The following is an 18,472-nucleotide window of genomic DNA, read 5'->3' on the forward strand; positions in this document are numbered from 1 at the left end:
TTCTAAGATATGCAGTTTTTAAATATTTTGTGATTTTACAGTTGAACTGAATTTTATGCGGCATAAGTGCGACAAGAACATGATATTTAACTAATAAATTTAACACACAAATCGTTAATAATAAAAAGACGAAATAAATTACAAGTAATCTAACTAAGGAAGCAGAACATTGTTATAATGAACTGAGGGAGGTCTGGAAAAAAACAGAAAAATGTATGCCAACACTTAACACGGCATTCGGAATTTTAAATATATGCTGCTATCCTGCTGTTACGTTTTTTGTGATTTTGCTGTTTAACTATATATGACGTAAGTGCGAAGAAAGTGATGCCGAATAACAAAGCTAAAAAGACAAAAACAAATGGCTTAGCAGGAGTGACTGCAACAGCTGACTGGTAGACTGCGAGCTCAAGGAAAGCGTAAAGACCTTAAGAAACCGTTTTGGGCAACCGTTACAATCTGAACATTTTCAGACTTTTCATTTTTCTTTAAAAAAATTATCGTTTCATTTTAAACAAACTTAGCCTTTATTGGGGACAACACCCATTTAATCCTCAAGGACTTTAATTGGGAGTCTTCTGCATTTTATATCCTACTTAGTTTTATGCACAAATACTTTAGAAATGGTGTGCATGCATGCAAAATTACATCGCATTTCGCTTCTGTTTAACATTTCTAATCTGTGAATAAAAACAGGACGACAAACTGATTGTTAGAAATTTCCAAAAAGCCTCAGTTGCTTGAGAAGAAACTCATTAAAATCAGTCTAAGCTAGAAATAATGTAAAAAGGATTTTGATGACAAAGAATTAAAAAAAAAATTAGCCAGTGCAAGTAAATTAAATCCCAACTCTTTATTTTTTATAACCTCAATTTCATGAAATTAATTTCGATAAATTGAATATGACTGCATTAACGAACAGATCAATAAAACTAATATCTTGTTCTGAAACTCTGCTTATTATGTTCTCTGCCTTGTTAAAACGAAATGAATATTATGATTATCGTTAATGTAAATTTAAAATCCAAATAAAACAAATATTAACGAAAGTTTTCTTAAAAATGACTAATTATAACATATTAACAAACACAGCTCCAGTAACTATTATTATTAGATAAACAGTAATTATACAATAAATTTTGCATGTCAGGTAGATAACGTCTTTGTTAAGAATGAGTGCCTAGCTTAGGAGTTCTTCGTATAATATAAGCGTTTTCTTACGCTGTAGATAAAATAATTTAAAAATAGGCCTATATCTTAAACAAGATATATATATAAGGTAAAAAGGAAATTCTTCATGCTATTGTGCAAATGTAATACTGTGGTTCCTGTGATTAATTTTTTAACGCTAAGTTAAAATAAATTGCAATTACCAAAAGTTTAAATACAAGAAAAAATAAAATTATAATAAAAAAAAAACTGACAAATAAAAAGTGAATGTAAAACTTGAATCAAATTTGAATGTTAAAAAAATGTTGATTAAAGTTTAAACAATCCTAAGACATTTAAACATAAATACAAAAGTCATTTAAGACACAGGCAAAATTACAATGTAGCGGTAAATGGCAAATTAGCCTAATTCGAATCTCATTATGGACTCTTCAGGGGAAATGCACAATGAGCTTCGAATCCAGCTAATTCCATATCGCGTTTCGTCAAAACAGAGTAGGTCTTTTTTAGTTTGTTCTCCTTTCTTAAATTATATATATATATATATATATATAAAGTTTTTGTGCCGATTATTTTACAGAACCTTTAAATAATTCCTTACAATTTACTGTGTTATTTTCAAAGATGAAACAGTAATCAATTCTGATGTTAGAATATGTATTTTAGTCGAGAAACAAGAGAGAACAACGAAGGATTTATAATTTGGATTAACGAATGGATTTTACAAATTACTCGAACCTTTGGAGCTGTATATTAAAAACTTATTCAAGAATCTTAAAGCTGCGTAGTGAAAGGTAGTAATTTTAAAAGCATAGTAATGAAATTATAAAAACTTCAGAAAACTCGATTTCTGAACGGAAAAATCATTGTTGTTGTAACCAAACTTACTTGTCCGAGAAGCCCATGCCATTATTCACCGTGGCAAGGAATCAAATCACCAACCTCTCAACTTTCAGCTCGCTGCATATTTAGAGTGACCCCATGCTGCACAGATATTATACATTTACAAACAGGCATGCCTTCTTGGGGATTCGAATCCGGGCTCTTAGGTACCGCGGTCAGAGTCACTAACTACTATCGCAGTTGGACCGCTATCAATAACATTTTCCAGGGGCCTGAGACATATATGCCCCACATATTCACTCTAGTAAATGCATTTCCTAAAATGTCACTAAATGCTTCTCCGGAAATTTCTGTAAATTAGAGAGATTTAAAATTTATTCTTTAATATGGAGTAGGAAGTGTAGACTCCGCTCTTTCTTGTAAAAATAGAGAGGATGACTAAATAGTCCTAATACTTAAAAAATTGGCCCCTATAGCCCACAAGAAAAGGTTAAAACTAGTTAGGAAATTTATAGATAAACTGATTTTGGGGAAAAGTGCATCAAATCTAGTATAAGCTGTTGATAATTTTATTTTTTCGGATCGAGCAAAGATGAATGAACAGTCTTCAAATTTCTTATTTGTATCGCTGTTCTTGTTATATGTCTGCCTACGACTCTGCTACGACTAATTGATTTTTTAACAGCAATATTTCCTGTTCTTTAATAAGAAATAGTTTATTTTGATTCTTCAAAAGATTTATTTCTCGTAAAAAGGCGGTGGTAATGATTATATTACGATGAACCAAGACTGAAATATTTAGATTCAGCAAACCAAAGAAGGTATAGTTGCTTCCGTAGGTATAAGCTACACTCTTAGTCTTGTATAAGATTCACTGAACTCTTTAGTAACCTTAATGAACATACGTGTTCTGTTAGTACATTAAATAATTACTCTTATTGCTATTTACACATCAGAAAACCAGGAAAAAAGGTATCTTTTCACTTATTCCTAATTTTTACGATTTAATCGCGATAAATCTTCACTCAAGATTTACTAGAAAAATTTAGAACCGCACAGCATAAGTAAAATTTCAGAGAATAAGTAGCAGGAAAAATCCTAGGTTTTCCGTTATTTCTAAAATGTTCTCGAATCTTTCATACAAGAATAATTATAATACTAAGGTTTGGTTTATTAGATTACGGCAAAGCACTCGAGGGCTATCTGCCTTAAGGGAGGGATGCCTTCGTGGAGGACGTTCTAAGGGGAACTGGCTCGTATACACGTTACACATAAAACCACGAAAACGCCCATGCAGCCAGCCCGTTCGCGGGATTCGAACCTCGGTCTGAACTACCAGTGTTCAACGATGTTACCGCTCGGCCGCTGGTGGACTATTATAATATTAAGAACAAGAAAATATTTATATTTCAAATTAAAGTCTACTTCCGATGAACCTAAGGCGAATTAATCGGTCTTTCTCTAAAAAAGGTTAAATTTGTTTATTGTAAAACGATGGAAACATTACTATTACAAGACATCAGAATAAAGCAAACTTGCTACAGGAAATACTACAAAAAAAAAAAAAAAAAAAAAAAAAAAATACAAAATGCGCTGGATATCAGTTGAGTAGCAAATGACGTCACAGTAGTCAGGTACTTTTTTTTAATCCCAAATAGCAATTAATTTAAATGTAGGCAATCTCGAATATAAAAACATTGTTAAATCATCCGTTAAAAATAAATCCTTAAATCATAAAAAATAAATGAAATATTATGCTCATTAGTCTTTTGCTTTCTATTGACTCCTATCACAGTTAAAGAGTAATATAAGCAGAAATAATGTTCTTTGTGTTTTGAAGTGTCTTTTTGTTTCGAATCTGATTTAATTTACATAACCAAGTAAACTTATTCTCGAAATAAAACTGCTTAAAATACAGGTAAATTGTTAATATTACGTTGTTGTTACTTATAATAAGGATGATTCCTTTCCTTTTTTAACTGCTGCCATATTAATCGAAATTTTGGATTAACCATGCACATTATTTAAAGTTCGGATATTAATAAAATTTTGCGGGTAGTATTAAATTGAAGGAAAGAAAAACAGACAAAAAATATCCTTTGTATTTTTTTTTTTTTAAAGCTACACAGAAAATTTAGTAAATGACGTACATAATTAAAATACTTGCATCTTGAGGTTAAAGTTCTGAAAACCCTTTAAATTAAATTAAATATGAAAGGAGGGATTATTTCAAAATTTAACACAATTAAACAGAAACAAAATTTCTCTTGAGAAAATATTGAAAAATCACATATTTTTTTTATTTTAAAAGTTCATAAGAAGGAAAACTACTATTTTTTTAATGGGCAATCTTCGGTTTAAAAAATTTTATTTAGTTTATTTGGTGGTGGGAAAGCACGCGAAGATTAAGAGAAGGAGTGCCTTTGTGAAGAGCTTTTTAATGGAAACTGGCTGGTATCCACGTTACATGTGTAGAAAAACCACGAAACCTGCTATGCAGGCAGCCCGTTCGGCTGAAATCGAACCCAGTTAAAATACCAGTGTTCAGCGGATTTACCGCTCAGCCGTTAGTAGGCTTCTGAAAACCTTGTGTTACAGTATATATTATTTGGTTAGGAATCGAAAGGTGCAAAAGAGGAAATGTTCGAAAATTCGGGCTTTCGAATCTTTTTTAGGATTCGAGGAATTTGAGAATTCGAATGTGCTGAGTAGCATATACTAGTATTCAAATTTTTATAGTTACTTGTGAATCACAGGAAAAAAATTGAAAAATAAAAACAAAAATAAAATATGTACTTAAAAGTTTTAAATGCCAATCATCATTCATCCTGAGAACATTATTTTTACAAACAAAATTTAAACTAGCATAATTTTGACAAAACACAATTTTTAAATTTTCATTGCCTCTGAAGGTTAAGTACTTGGTTTTGAATTGGGAGAAAACTTCTACACAAAAGAAAAGCTTGTGAAATAATGAAAATAATGAAAAAGATCATTTTTATTAACTTATGAACTACCAGCACTACCAACCATTATCAACAGTAACTAACTCTTCTTAATAAATAAATTGCGTTATAACTACTTATTATGTAAAAAAATTACATCACAGAATAATTTATTCTACATTTTTTTTTTTCAGCATATATCAGAGCCTTAGAAACACACTTTTTTTTTTTTCCAATTTCAAGTAAATTTGGAACTTTATTGACTGTCTGTATATAAATATAAAGCTAAATTTGAATGTAAAGTTTTTGATGAAAATATTCTTACCTGTGTGTTTCGCCTGCTTGGGCCTGCCGCAGGGGCCCCTTCTTTGCGGGGCACTGGGGCAGACGCTTTTCTAACAGCTCCTGTGGCAGCCACGTCGGATGATTGAAAAAGGTAGGAGGTTCTTCTGTCAGTCAAACAGACTGTTTTTTTTTTAAAAAAAAGAGTTTGTCAAGTTAAGACAGATTATTAGAAAAAGTTTTTCAAGGTCCTCGCCCTCAATTAAGCTCAAAAAATACCCTGAGGGAAATGGACATTGCTGCCGGGATGGCCACCAGTGACTGCCCTGGAGAAGAATTCGGGAAAATGTGTGGGCTCTCGGACAAGGCACATGGGCGCGCAGGAACATCATCATTGCGTCATTGTTACCATGACTACTCTACGACGGTTGGAAGACCGAGCGCATGAGCATTTCGTTTTGTGATGCTAAGAAAGAACCATTTGATTTTCCCCGATTCGACAATTTCCTGTGATTTTTTATATCTCTGTATGCCTTCACATATTTATTGCTAAACATAAATGTTTAATCACACATATAATAAACACAGAAAACATTTCCTTCATTTTCCTATGTAGAAAATCACAATAAAAATGACGTTTTCCGGCTAGTTCGTCAAAATCGTATTTTAAGTGAAACATGACCAAACAATCAGGAAATGTCCTAAAATGCGTTAATTCTGTAACTCGTAAAGCGATTTTGTATTAATATTTTTTCGATTTTATTCAAGTGGCTCTTTATGACGAACCCGTCTGAAAGTGATCAGTACTATTTCTGAAAATATAAATAAACATCAGTTTTGATTATTACAATATTCTTCTTTAGCAAGATCATTTCTTCACACGATCAAAAGCGTCAAATATAATGAGACCGTCAAAATGATCTTGTAGAGATGTTAGGATTTTTTTGAAGCAAGAGAGATTGAAACATTAGCAACCGCCTTCGCCGGGAATCGAACCACGGACCTCTGGAATACCGGCCTAGTGTGCTGATCATTACACCACGAAGGCACGCTAGGAAGGAGGGAGAAATCAATACCTTATAATCTAATTGCGGTATCGTCCTAAAATATTTCAGATACAATACAAAACACAAAATGTATCTCCAGTCCTTACTTTAACAGGAAAACTATAGGCAACTTTTGATTAACGAGGGATGGATTAACCGGGTTAAGGATTAACCGCTCCTTCTGAAAAGAAAGTTAAATCGGTTTATAGCGTGAGAAACGTTGGAAGACGTATTATCACAAACTACACAAAGACATTGTTCAAGTTTTGTCCTTAAATACTGCTCTTTAATACTGTTTATAACTTTGTGTCTTCATTTCTATTTCTGTTAATGTTTATGTTATTTACGATGAATTGCTTTTGTTTTGAATATTTATCTAATTGCCGTAGCCTAATCAAAGACTCTTCGGATTAAAATATAAGTAAATTCTTAGTATTCTTTTGTTAATTATAACAGAAGCTGACATTGAATATTCGTATATTTTTCAACTACGTATTTTTTCCTCCTTTTCGCATGCCTTCATGGTGTAACTGGAAACACGCTTGACGCGTATTCAAGAGGTCCGGAGCTTGAATTCTGGCGAGAGCAAAGCGGATTTCTTATGTTTCCTGACATCGAAATAAACTTTATGGTGCTACACATTTAAAAAAAGTTTAATTTGCTTATTGCAAAACGACAGAAAAACTATTACCACAAGTTATCAGCGTAAAATAAAAATAAAACAGTCTCCAGAAATGGAGGAACCAAAAAAGGGGGGAGAAACTAGCAAAGTAAGAAGTTTTGTCAATTTTCAGCACTTCAAAAATTAGAAGGGGGGGGGGGAACTGAGAGCTTTCAGGTTTTATATTACGCACAAAAGAGCACTTTTGTGTGTTACATTTATTTATTAAATATCGCGTTTTTCGCACTTAAATCACAAAATTCAGTTTAACAACAATATCACAAGATATTTAAAAATCGCATATCTTTAAAATTTCCGATACATAGTCTCACGCGCTGGAGATAATTTTTTTTTCGTACTGTGTTGCTATTGCTCGCTTTGAAATCGTTGAGTTTCTTAATCAAAAACTCACAAATGTTTTACAAAATATGAAACAGATAATAAAACAAATTCCAAATTTGGGCTTCCAGATGCCTATATTCGGGTGGAGATGTACGTTATTCAAAATTCAATGACTCTAGGTACCGTTGTTTTATCACAAAGCGAGAAACATACATACATTTAAGCAGATTCTTTATTGATTAATTTCTTTAAATATAATACAGGGCTCTAATATTTGTTGGCAACAATTTAAAAAGCGATTCACCATTTATAGTGAATTAACGCAAAATGCCAAATGAAATTAATAGCCCATAAAAAAGATAAAAAAAAAAATAAAAAAAAAAAAGGGGAAGGACAAGTGTGTGTGACTAACAGAAGTGATAGTGGATCACGTGATAGTATTCAGTTTTCATCCACAGCATAATGTAATGTAATACTACATAATCAGCTTTGGTTTGGTTTATTTAATAATGGCAACGCACACTAGAGCTACCTGCGTAAGGAAGGGAAGCCTTCGTGGAGGACTTTCTAAGGGAAGCTGGCTCGTATAAACGTTACACATGGGGAGAAACACAAAATCGCCCATGCAGCCAACCCGTTCGCCTGGAATCGAGCCCAAGTCGAAACTACCAGTGTAAAGCGATTTTATCGCTCAGCCGTTAGCGTGCCACAGTACATAATCAAGAATGTAAAATACAATTAAATTGTTTGTTAAACATTAATTGCTGAATCGAAAAAAATTAAGCTTACAGCATTAATCTTCTATTTCGCATTTACTTCTGTCAAAATGAACGAATAATATACACGAAAATGTTCATTATTTTGTTTTGAATAGTGATTTACTTAAAGTAACCAAATAAGTTTATTCTCCAGGTTAAATTACTTGAAAATGCAAGTAAATTGTTAATACTAATTATCTGTTATTTATAATATGGATTATTCCTCTTTCCTGCATTTCTTAACTGTTGTCGTATTAACCACAAGAACGGGTCTAACAGTGGACGTTTGGGCTAAAAGCGGACTCGTCGTCGGGTATTACGTTGGTTAATCCGTATATTGCAGAACCCGTTTTATCTGATCCATTTTTGTAGAAAACAGTTGATTGAGAACTATTCTACAAATAAATTATTAATCCTATTCCATCACTGAGTCGTTTAAATTATCATATATTTCCATTTGTAACATTACACTATTTAAATGATTTGTTAAATGCCTAAACTATGTATGCAGAATTTTCCTTTCTTGTAGGTCACGGTTTCTCAAACTTTTAAACTGTTGTACCACATTAATAAGAATAAAAGATATATGTGTTCCGGTACCAATATTGGTACTAAAAAAAGGAACGATATTTTACATTTATTTTGAACATTCATTTAAACATTTTATGTAAAAGGTGCACCAACAAAAATAATGTAATGTATCATTAGTGGTACCTTACAATATTTTTGGCATTACATTATTTATTTTGAAACATTCTTCTCTAAGAACAGCTGGGAATGTTTAACCAGTCAGTGTCTTAATAGAATAACTCAGATAATAATGTCTCAGAAATAATACAACTTATTTCTGAGGCTACTGTAATTATAAGCGATTATCCAAATATTAATGACTTAATGCATGCATATGATTTTCTTTTAAATTTTATAAATTTTAAGTAATTAATTATAAATATCGATTTAAATAAAAACATTCAATTTAGAAACATGATGAAAAGTTACCAATGCTTCTGAAAAGGAATGTTTTCAAATTATTAAGCAAAATTTATAATGCTGGATACTTTTCCTTAAATAAGATGTATTTCCCAATTTTTAAAATAACATTCAGTCATAGCGGCATTTAGGAAATTTAGTATGAGATAAATATTTCCTAAATTTTATCTTTGTATTTGTAATATAACCATAATAATAGATCGACATACCACTTTTCTAGTTCAGTATTTTTCTTTAATAAATTTGAAAATCCGTAAAGAGTGTAAATGAATTATGTAAATCGATTATTACCATTACCTATTATGATCTTTTTAAACATAAACAAATTAGCAGAAAATTAAATCGCGTGAAAGCACAGATGGCAGTCTTAGCGAAAATTCACTGTAATTTGATTTCGATATCGTTTAGATTATTTTATAACGAACTTGCTTGTTTCGGTATCCTCAACGCGCGATTCCGTGGTGTTCGAGTCCTGGTGAAGACAAAGCTGATTTTTCGCTTTTTTACTTCCAGATACAGTCAAACTTCGCTTATCGAACATCTCCCATAATGATACATTTACGTAACGAGCAAAATCAAATATAAAAAGAAAGACTATTTTAACCAGCGATGTTTCGCAGAAGGAGTGCTGTGAAGACATCTTGACGTCACATACAAGAATCTGCCTACATCAGCTCTTTCAGTTTGTGCTTAAGGCTCCTTCAGCTGGCATCTTACTGTCGCTCGTGTAAGTTGTATTCAGACCCATTATTCTGTACTTTTTAGTCCAAAGTTTAGCCATGATTACACATTTGTTCCGAAAGAAAATGCTGAAAGAAGACAGAGGTAAGAGAAGAAAAATCACTTTAGAAGTCAAACGCCAAATCATCGAGAAGCGAGAATGAGATGTGAGCGTGGCTGACCTAGCACGCACATATAATCTACATTTACGATTTGCACTATCTTCAGAAACAAGGATAAGAATAAGGAGATTGAAAGCTTCAAAATCTATCAAAAGAATTTTTATTTAAGGACCACGTATTCTTGACAATGATGCAAGATCAGATGGATCAAAGAGATGAAAATTCAAGGCGGCGTTAATAACAAAAACATAATTTCTGCCTAATAACAAACTTATTTTTGGCAATTTCATTTAAGATGACGCCAGGATCATCCACGAAGAACAAGCATTCAAGGAAAACCGCGGATGATTCTAAAAGTTTAAGAGAGGACCCGGCATCCGCAGCGTTCTGAGGCACGCAGAAGAATAAAGATCAGACATCAAGGCAACCGAAAACTTCATCGAGGTTTTCAAGAAGCTTGTAAATTTCTGAATGTTATATGCCGCAGCAGGTTATAATTTTTATGAGAGAGATCTCTTCTAGAAAAAGATGCCGAAGCGAACTTATATTACAACAGAGGAGAAGGCACTGCCTGGCCACAAGCCAACGGACGACCGTCCCACTCTGTTTTTGGAGAAAATTCAAGTGACGATTCGAAAATTAAACCCTACTCTTTTAAATCCGACAATCCATGAGCTTTTAAAGAAGTATAAAATGCAGAAGAGCAGGCTTGGATGTGGAGGTGGAGGTGTTGCAACAAGGCTTGGATGATATATATCCTCTATAAAGATTGGATCAAGGAAGTGTTTGATTTGTCTGTAAAAAATGTCTGTTTGAGATGCATTTTTCATTGCTTGTTATGGACCTGCACATCCTCCAGGCGTAGAAATGACTTCCTCGAAGAGTATAAATTCATCAAGATCCACTTTCTGTCTCTCAACACCACTCTTTACAGGAGCCCTCGGACCAACAAGTCATTTCAAATTAAAAACGTTTTACACAAAGGCGCTCTTCGAGCGATATTTTGAAATAACTGAAGGAACTAATCTCATTTTCAAAGAATCTGGGTAAAGACCACTTTACATCGTTGATGTGATCACTTCACATAGTCACAAGGTGATCGACAATGTATGGGATAGGTCACCAAGAGAACTCTTATTTCAGCATGGAAGAAGCTTCGGCCAGAGAACATTGTCGAACGCGATATCGAGAAATTAGAGAAAGTGTCTGTGGAGCCTGTAATCGACGAGATTGTATCTCTGGCCAAATTATGGAGCTAGAGGTGAACAGCAACGAGATCGATGAGCTAGTGGAAGAGCATAACCAGAAACTGATCACCGAAAAGCTTATGGAGCTGCATTTTGTGTCACAGGAAGACACTGGGGAGTAGGTTTCGTAAAAATGGAGGAGATAATAGCCTCAACAAAACAACAACCTTCCAGTGAAGTAAGGGAGATGCTGAAAGAAAGAGAAACTGTTGCAGCGTACGTTCAGAAACATCGCCCTAATAAAGTAGTAGTTATGTCGGCTACAAAATTATTAACGATAATACCGTGTCTCATTTTCTCAAAAGTTTGAAGGCCAAAAACAAATGTCTTTAGACAACTTACTTGAAAAAAAGGGATGTATTATAAATAATAAATTACATTACCATAAATTTTTTGAGTATTTTGTATCGGAATGGAACAATTATAAGCAAATAACTATTTTTTTCACTGCGAGCGTAGGGAATTAGCAGGGCAATTCCTATTATTTCATGAGACAAAGTAGCTTTTAGGCTATTGAAGTACCCTGTCGAACTAAAATTAATATCGTTAACTAATTGGCAAATACTGAAAGACCTGACATATTCAGTAACAAATTTTTACAGTTGTGGAAAACAAACAGATTCTCGCACTCTCTGAACTGTTTTTCTTACCCCGAGATGACCTGCAATTGGCATATCATGTATTTCTGCAAAATAATTAAACTCGTTGGGTTAACGGGCCTTAATTCATTATTATTGTTTATAACTCAAAAATAAAACAAAGTATTGCCAATAATCTCATAATTTGCAGCTCTCTTTCTAATGGCTGTCATATCTGGTATTCAAGATGATCAGGATCTTTTAAATATGCATAAATATTTTTAAACTTCGGGTCTGTTTGTAACTCTGTAATAACTGTTTTACGAAAATCAAAAATTTTTAAAGTTAACATTGCACATCTGACTTCATTCTCCTCGTAATTTTATTATTGTTAGAGCATCCGCTAACGACATTTCTTAAAATTTCAGTTCCCAGTTAACACAAATTTTTTAATACGAACTTTTTATTTTTAGTTCCTTTAAGATTGTGTTAACAAGGGTTTAGTGTAATTGTTTTAGCAAATCTACATGTGATGGAAAAAAACGCATGTAAGGTTTCTTTCGTTTAATTCTCAGGCGATTTCTTTAAGGTTATATTTTGATTGTTAAACCATGAATTTTTTTGCACTTTTAAAAAAGGTTTGTAATTTAAATTGTAGCAGACCAAATTTTTGATAACTTTGCTCTATAAACTTAATTTTAAGGAAGTATTCATCTGTGCATTTTATCTTCTTATGGCCAAACTTTTCTACTAGTGCATGTAAAAGTGTTAATGCAAACAAAATTCTACTTTTTGTACGAATTCTTATGAAAAGTTTAAGAGCAACCTACATTGAAGTTACTGAAATTTTTATTATTCGCAAATTTTGGTTAAAAATTAGCAACGAATTAGTTAAGAGAACAAAAAGGTTTAGAAATTTATCTGAATCTATTTAAAATTAGGAAATGTTAAATTCATTAACTATGAGAAACTTTAAAGAGATCTAGTAAATTTTTTAACTTTCATTTATATTTTCACTTCCTTGTACGAAGTAAAAAGGAAGTATTGTAATCGCGAAAAGTTTCAGGCAGCATATTTCAACGAAAATATTCATTTTGACCGCTTTCGAATGCAATTTAACGGTGTATTTGCGTGATATCAGTACGTAAGGACAGAATAAAAGACTCTTTTCCTCCAAAAAAATATAAAATTGCTTTAAAATGAATTCTGAAGAGAATTTTTCGTGGCGTCTGTACGAACGTATGTACGTACGTACGTATCTCGCATATCTCAAACAAAGAGTAGTCTCAGAACGTTGAAATTTTGTATATAGGACTACTATAACATGTAGATGTGCACCTCGTATTTTGGTAGCAATCGGCCGCACCAAACGTATATAAATATATTTATATATATATCCACTCTGTTACCCGCTTCAGTGATGTCAGTTTCTTTACTCTGATATGTTTGTAAATTGTACATTTTTTGCTTTAAAAATGATTGAATTATGTTGTTCTTAACTTCCGGTTAAGGTTTTTATGCCTTTAGTAAATCTGTATGCAATATTTTTAGAAATATCAATATTTTAAAGTTGTTTAAGTGCCGCTAAGCCTAATAATTTTTTTGATGGCGACCATTGCTTGTTTACATTTGAAACAGCAGAGTAGTGGATTTGTTGCCAATCTAGAGAAACTTAGCTTCGCAACAACAAAGATAACGCCTTCATTTATTATTGCGAATTAAATCATGCTTAATCCTTTCTGGAAATTTTTCTAGGAAATAAGTGTTTAAGATTTACTTCGTAGTTTTTAATGCAGATATTTTGGGTTTTTATGTATTTTTGCCTTGTCGCGAAGTGAGAACTGAATTAATTGAACGTGAAATACTGAATCGTCTGTGAAAAACGTTTTCTTTTTTGTTTTGTTTGCCTAATTTCTTTTATACATCGTTCTAGCTTTACTATAGTATTTGAATACAACATGTGGCAACGATTAGATAATTCTTTAAATGATATCAATTTTGTGCGTTCTGTATTATAATATGAACAAAATATAAGTTAAGTGAACCTAGCGCCAGAGTGTCGCTATGGTAAACAAATAGAGTGAATTTTAAAGAATAAATTTATTCTGTTGTGGTTTATGCGCTGTCGGCGAAGTAGGTTTAATTCAATGCAATAAGTTTAAACGAAATGGAAGAAAAAATGCGTATAATTTAATATTGCGTACAAGGAAGTCATGTGGTGTACACATCAGATTTTAAAATTTATATTTCTGACACAAAACTCAGTCTGAGAGTTAAACTCTGAAGACACAGCTTACATATGCTTTTATTGTATTCTCTCAAGCACAAAAATGTAAAATAGTTAATAAATTTGTGACATATATACATACTGATCCCAAAAAATTTATGCTATGCAAATTAAAGAGAATGTTTAAATCTTTAATACATTTCTTATATAAAAAATTAATACAATTTAAATTCAAGTGTACTCCATAGAATATGTTATTCTTCCTTACAGGATGCGGATGCTTTAAGAATATCTCATTTCTTTTTTAAACTTATATTCCGTAAATTATTTGTAACACTTTGCACAGAAACTAGAAGTATTTTTTACGTGAATGATTAATCTTACGGCTGGGTTAAAACCAACTCTTCATTTCAGATGGTTTCATTTATTTACATTGAGTTTTATATATAAAATAAATTCAGTCTTTCTTATACTCAAATCTAATCATAAATTTAAAACATTTTAAGTATAAAATAGGTATATTTTGAAGCATGTAAATTTTATACCAGCGCTGCATCCATTTTTTTTATTGTGTACGTGCATGTCCACTCTTTCAAAAGTGCTCTCACAAATTTAATATGCTACTCAGAATTACACAGAACCCTATTCCGCTTTCAATTCGCAGTCATGTTTAACTACGGTTGTATTGTGCTGCAGCTCCATCTTTATTATCCTTTAATTATTTTTCGTTTTCAATGTTTCTTCCTAAGAAAAACAACTCGCTTACGCCCTTGTTACCTATTTATTACTTGGGACTATATATTACACATTTTAGCTTTTGATTTGCGGAAAAAATACGCAAACGCGCAAAAAAGCGTGGTAACCGCTGATAATATCACGCTTCAATTAAAAAAAAACTTACTAATTGTTTTCCAAGCGAAAAGCAATAGCACTAAATTTGAAAATATTGTTACAAAATGTCTAGATGCGATAAGATAGCTTCCCCGCAAAGCGGGTTTAAGGTTGCCAGAAAATTGCAAGGAAAGGCAGTGTTGCCCTTTTTGGCGAGAAATCGACCATTTGGTGACAAAATTGGTGATATGCTATAGACGGTTGGAGAACCTTTTAGAACGAATTCTTACCAGTTTGGACCAGAATGTTCTCGAAGGCAGGCCGAAATCTATTTAAGCCCTGTTGGTACGCGGAGTAGAGTATGTATCGTAATCTAACGAGTTGATCGTCAGTCTTGTATCGCGGTGTCTAGTCAGTGTATCGCGAGCTGGTACATTGAGATCGTGCATAGTTGAGGCTATCAAGTGCATCGTAAGTTGTAGCGTAGAGAGTCTCGAGAGTACGTTTAGTTCCGGGAACGACCGAATCGAGTCGGGAGCTGTACTCTAGTGCTTTGCTGTGAAACTGTCTTCACCGTTATAGCCTGATAGCCGGAAGGCTGTGTTGCTGATTGTTTCGTAATTTTTCGGCGACTGTACACGTAATTTTGGAGCTATCCTGAGTAATACTGGCTAAAATTGTGTCTGATTCTTCATGAAGTATTGTCGTCAATCCCTCCAAATCCACGGATCCGTACAGGTGACAGGTGACGGAGGACAGGGACGCCTGATGTTTAACAGAGGTAAACAGGCATATGTCCCGCGCCCTTCCCTATCTAGTGGCAGCAACTCCCAGGAGCCTCATGAGGCCACCTCGGGAGTTTATTGAAAAATTTTACGTAATTGTACATGGCCATACAGAGGCGTCTTAGGAATACATTAGTTTTGATCGATAGGCGAATGATTTGTTACATCTTGGTTTGTTAGACACTGTTAGACACTAATTACAGCATATACATACACATACAAGTACATACACTTGCACATATAAAGATACATACAAAACACTTGTAAAACACATATAAAAGCACATATATAACACATATAAAACATGTAAGCACATTACAGAATAATAGAAATTAGATACCAGTTTGCACACACCTATACAAGTAAAACACATACTTATAATGAAACATAATTAAGCTAATATATAGTATACACTTACACTAATCACACATATAGATCACATGTAAAATGCGCATATAAACATACATAAAGCATGCAGGCACACTGTAGAATATTAAATTTTGTTATTAGATGTTATAGTAATTACAGATGAAACTTTACGCTGTAGAATACATTATGCAATACATTATATCAGGTACACAATACTTATTTAATTTGAATAGATATGCAGCGCTTTTTATATACATAATGCTTACAGAATTGATACACATAGTAAAAACAGATACACTATGCTTGTAAAGCATTACATATTAGAAATTATACTGCGCACAATTGTACAAACGAAATAAGACACTATACTACTATATACAATACAGTTATGGTGTACAATTATGCAAACACAAGTATACTAACGTATTAAAACACAGACTAAAACACTATACTACGATACATAACACAATTGTGCACAATTATATAAACACAATTATACTAACAGATTTTAAAAAAAACTATACTATTGTATACACACAATTATAGTACGCAGCACCATGCTTGCTATGTTGCCAAGAAACGCAACAATATTTTGAAGAGTTAACTATAACAACTATGTCCAGTTACCGAGTTTCACTGTTAAAACAAACTATAATGCTTGGATGAAAATTAAATTTTGCCCCTCATCTACAATCTTGGGGGAACTGAGTCTCATTGCTTTTTATTCAGCCGGTGTAAAGAAAATAAATATTAATTAAAAGTGGGGTACAAATAGATATATCACCACTAAATCTACTTATTAAAATTTAAAAAACTCCTATTTTCATTGGGAATATTAATCAACACTTTTCGCAGCCGAAAAACATTTAGCTTTTGAATAAGTTCCATTTACAGAAAATAAAAGTACCTTTGCCACTGGAATGTCATTAGTAAAATATTTTACTTTGAGCACGTGTGTTCTTACGAGCAACGTATTCAAAAAATCTCCCCTGTCACTCTGCATTAATCTTCATGTAATTAAAAAATAAAATTGTTGTTATCAAAGAGAAATATGAATAATAATGTTTAAAAAAAGGAGAAAGCGTCTTGATAAATTAACGTTACCACGAATTTGACGTACCTGTTTTAAATCCTTTTATACAATCGCCAAATGCTACAGGTCATCTTATCTAAGCTAAAGGAGAAAAACAGGACAAAGAATTTTATAATGAATGAATTTTATTTTCTGGGCCATCGCACTGCCTTTAATCTCTTTTGACAATTATTTCCCAATAATTTAGCATTCCGTTGGGCTATTTGGAAACACAAGAGTATAAGGTTAAATTACCCTGTTGATCAGTAGATATAAGTACATAATTAGAAAATTTCTGCTGAGGTACATAGTTTTTATATTAGGATAAATTTGATAAATGTCAAGTACTATTTCAAAGCTTATAAAACAAGGTATACTCTAATATTTAACAATCTGAAATAAATTTATATAGAGTGATATTTGGTATAAGATGCTGATGAAGTTTAAAGCAGTTGATGGCAGTTAAAAACTGAAAACTTTCAGCGTTCTTTCTTGGTACAGTTATACAGACTTATACAAACTTCCCATTTAGAAGCCAGTTTATAAAAAAATAGAAACGAAGTTCGTAGATAATTGGTTTGAGCGATATCGTTTCACAGTTCTGAAAATGTATAATCTGAATTATTATGTGTAATTCGTCATCAAAAAATTATTTATTGAAGATAACATATTGGTCTACAAATGCAATAAATAATTATATTTGTAAGTCCTATCTATGTAAAGTCGAACTCCGTTATAACTTCTAACGTTATTACGTCCGGCTTCTGACAAACCGGATATACGAACGAACCTTCAGCTCCCGCCCAACTTCCCGGTATGAAATCGGGTAGGAAAAACTGCAAGGGCATCTTCGATTGAAACCTTTCTCCATCTGCCCAAATGAAAACACCTTTACGCTACTTTTCCTTTATTTTCATCCCCAGTTTTCTTTGTATTCTACACAAAAAACTGCGCAAGACAGGTGTGAACCCAGTTCGAGAAGAATGTGCAATAATATGTCAATAATGTACAATAAGTATGTCTCGGGATTACATACAGTGTTAGCGGCCGTTAAACCAAAGAACATGAGTGGGTTCTCTGATTACATTCAAATCTTTTGAATGAGTTCATAGAGCTTTATTCAAGGCCGATTCTATGATGGAAATTTTGAAATTTTTCCCATTCCGTGGAAGATGAAGTGGTGAATCAAATCAGCTTGGACCTATACAATTCATTCCTCTTTTACGGCAGGAAATTTTGAACCTTACCAGTTTGAATGTGAATGCTCTCCAAGTTATGCCCTTCATATAAATGCTTTATATTCTTCAGGTCTTGCAAGATCTAGGATATTATTTATAAAGGTTATCGAATCTTTGCTTTGCAATGGTGAATATAATTTTGCTGCATTCTGCGTCACGCCAGTAGAAAATTACTGATTGTTTTACTCTCAGAAGTAGAAGTTAAAGGTAAATTAGTCAGTACTTTTTGTTGTTTATTTTTAGTGA

General features: G+C 32.7%; 2 protein-coding genes across 3 annotated transcripts in view; one reads left to right on the forward strand and one right to left on the reverse strand.

The window, feature by feature from the left end:
• LOC118181966 (sprouty-related, EVH1 domain-containing protein 2-like) overlaps positions 1-5,535 on the reverse strand; it is a 339,980-nt gene extending 334,445 nt beyond the window's left edge. Inside the window, exon 1 of the mRNA XM_085816020.1 lies at positions 5,284-5,535. The gene's annotated coding sequence lies outside the window, so the exon portion shown is untranslated. The remainder of the gene's footprint in view (positions 1-5,283) is intronic.
• Positions 1-18,472, forward strand: part of LOC118188533 (uncharacterized) — a 166,013-nt gene that overhangs the window by 38,457 nt on the left and 109,084 nt on the right. The window lies entirely within an intron of this gene.

Source organism: Stegodyphus dumicola, chromosome 4 (genome assembly GCF_044657685.1).
Source record: "Stegodyphus dumicola isolate Sdum_Otavi_A_Nest chromosome 4, ASM4465768v1".
NCBI lineage: Eukaryota > Metazoa > Arthropoda > Arachnida > Araneae > Eresidae > Stegodyphus > Stegodyphus dumicola.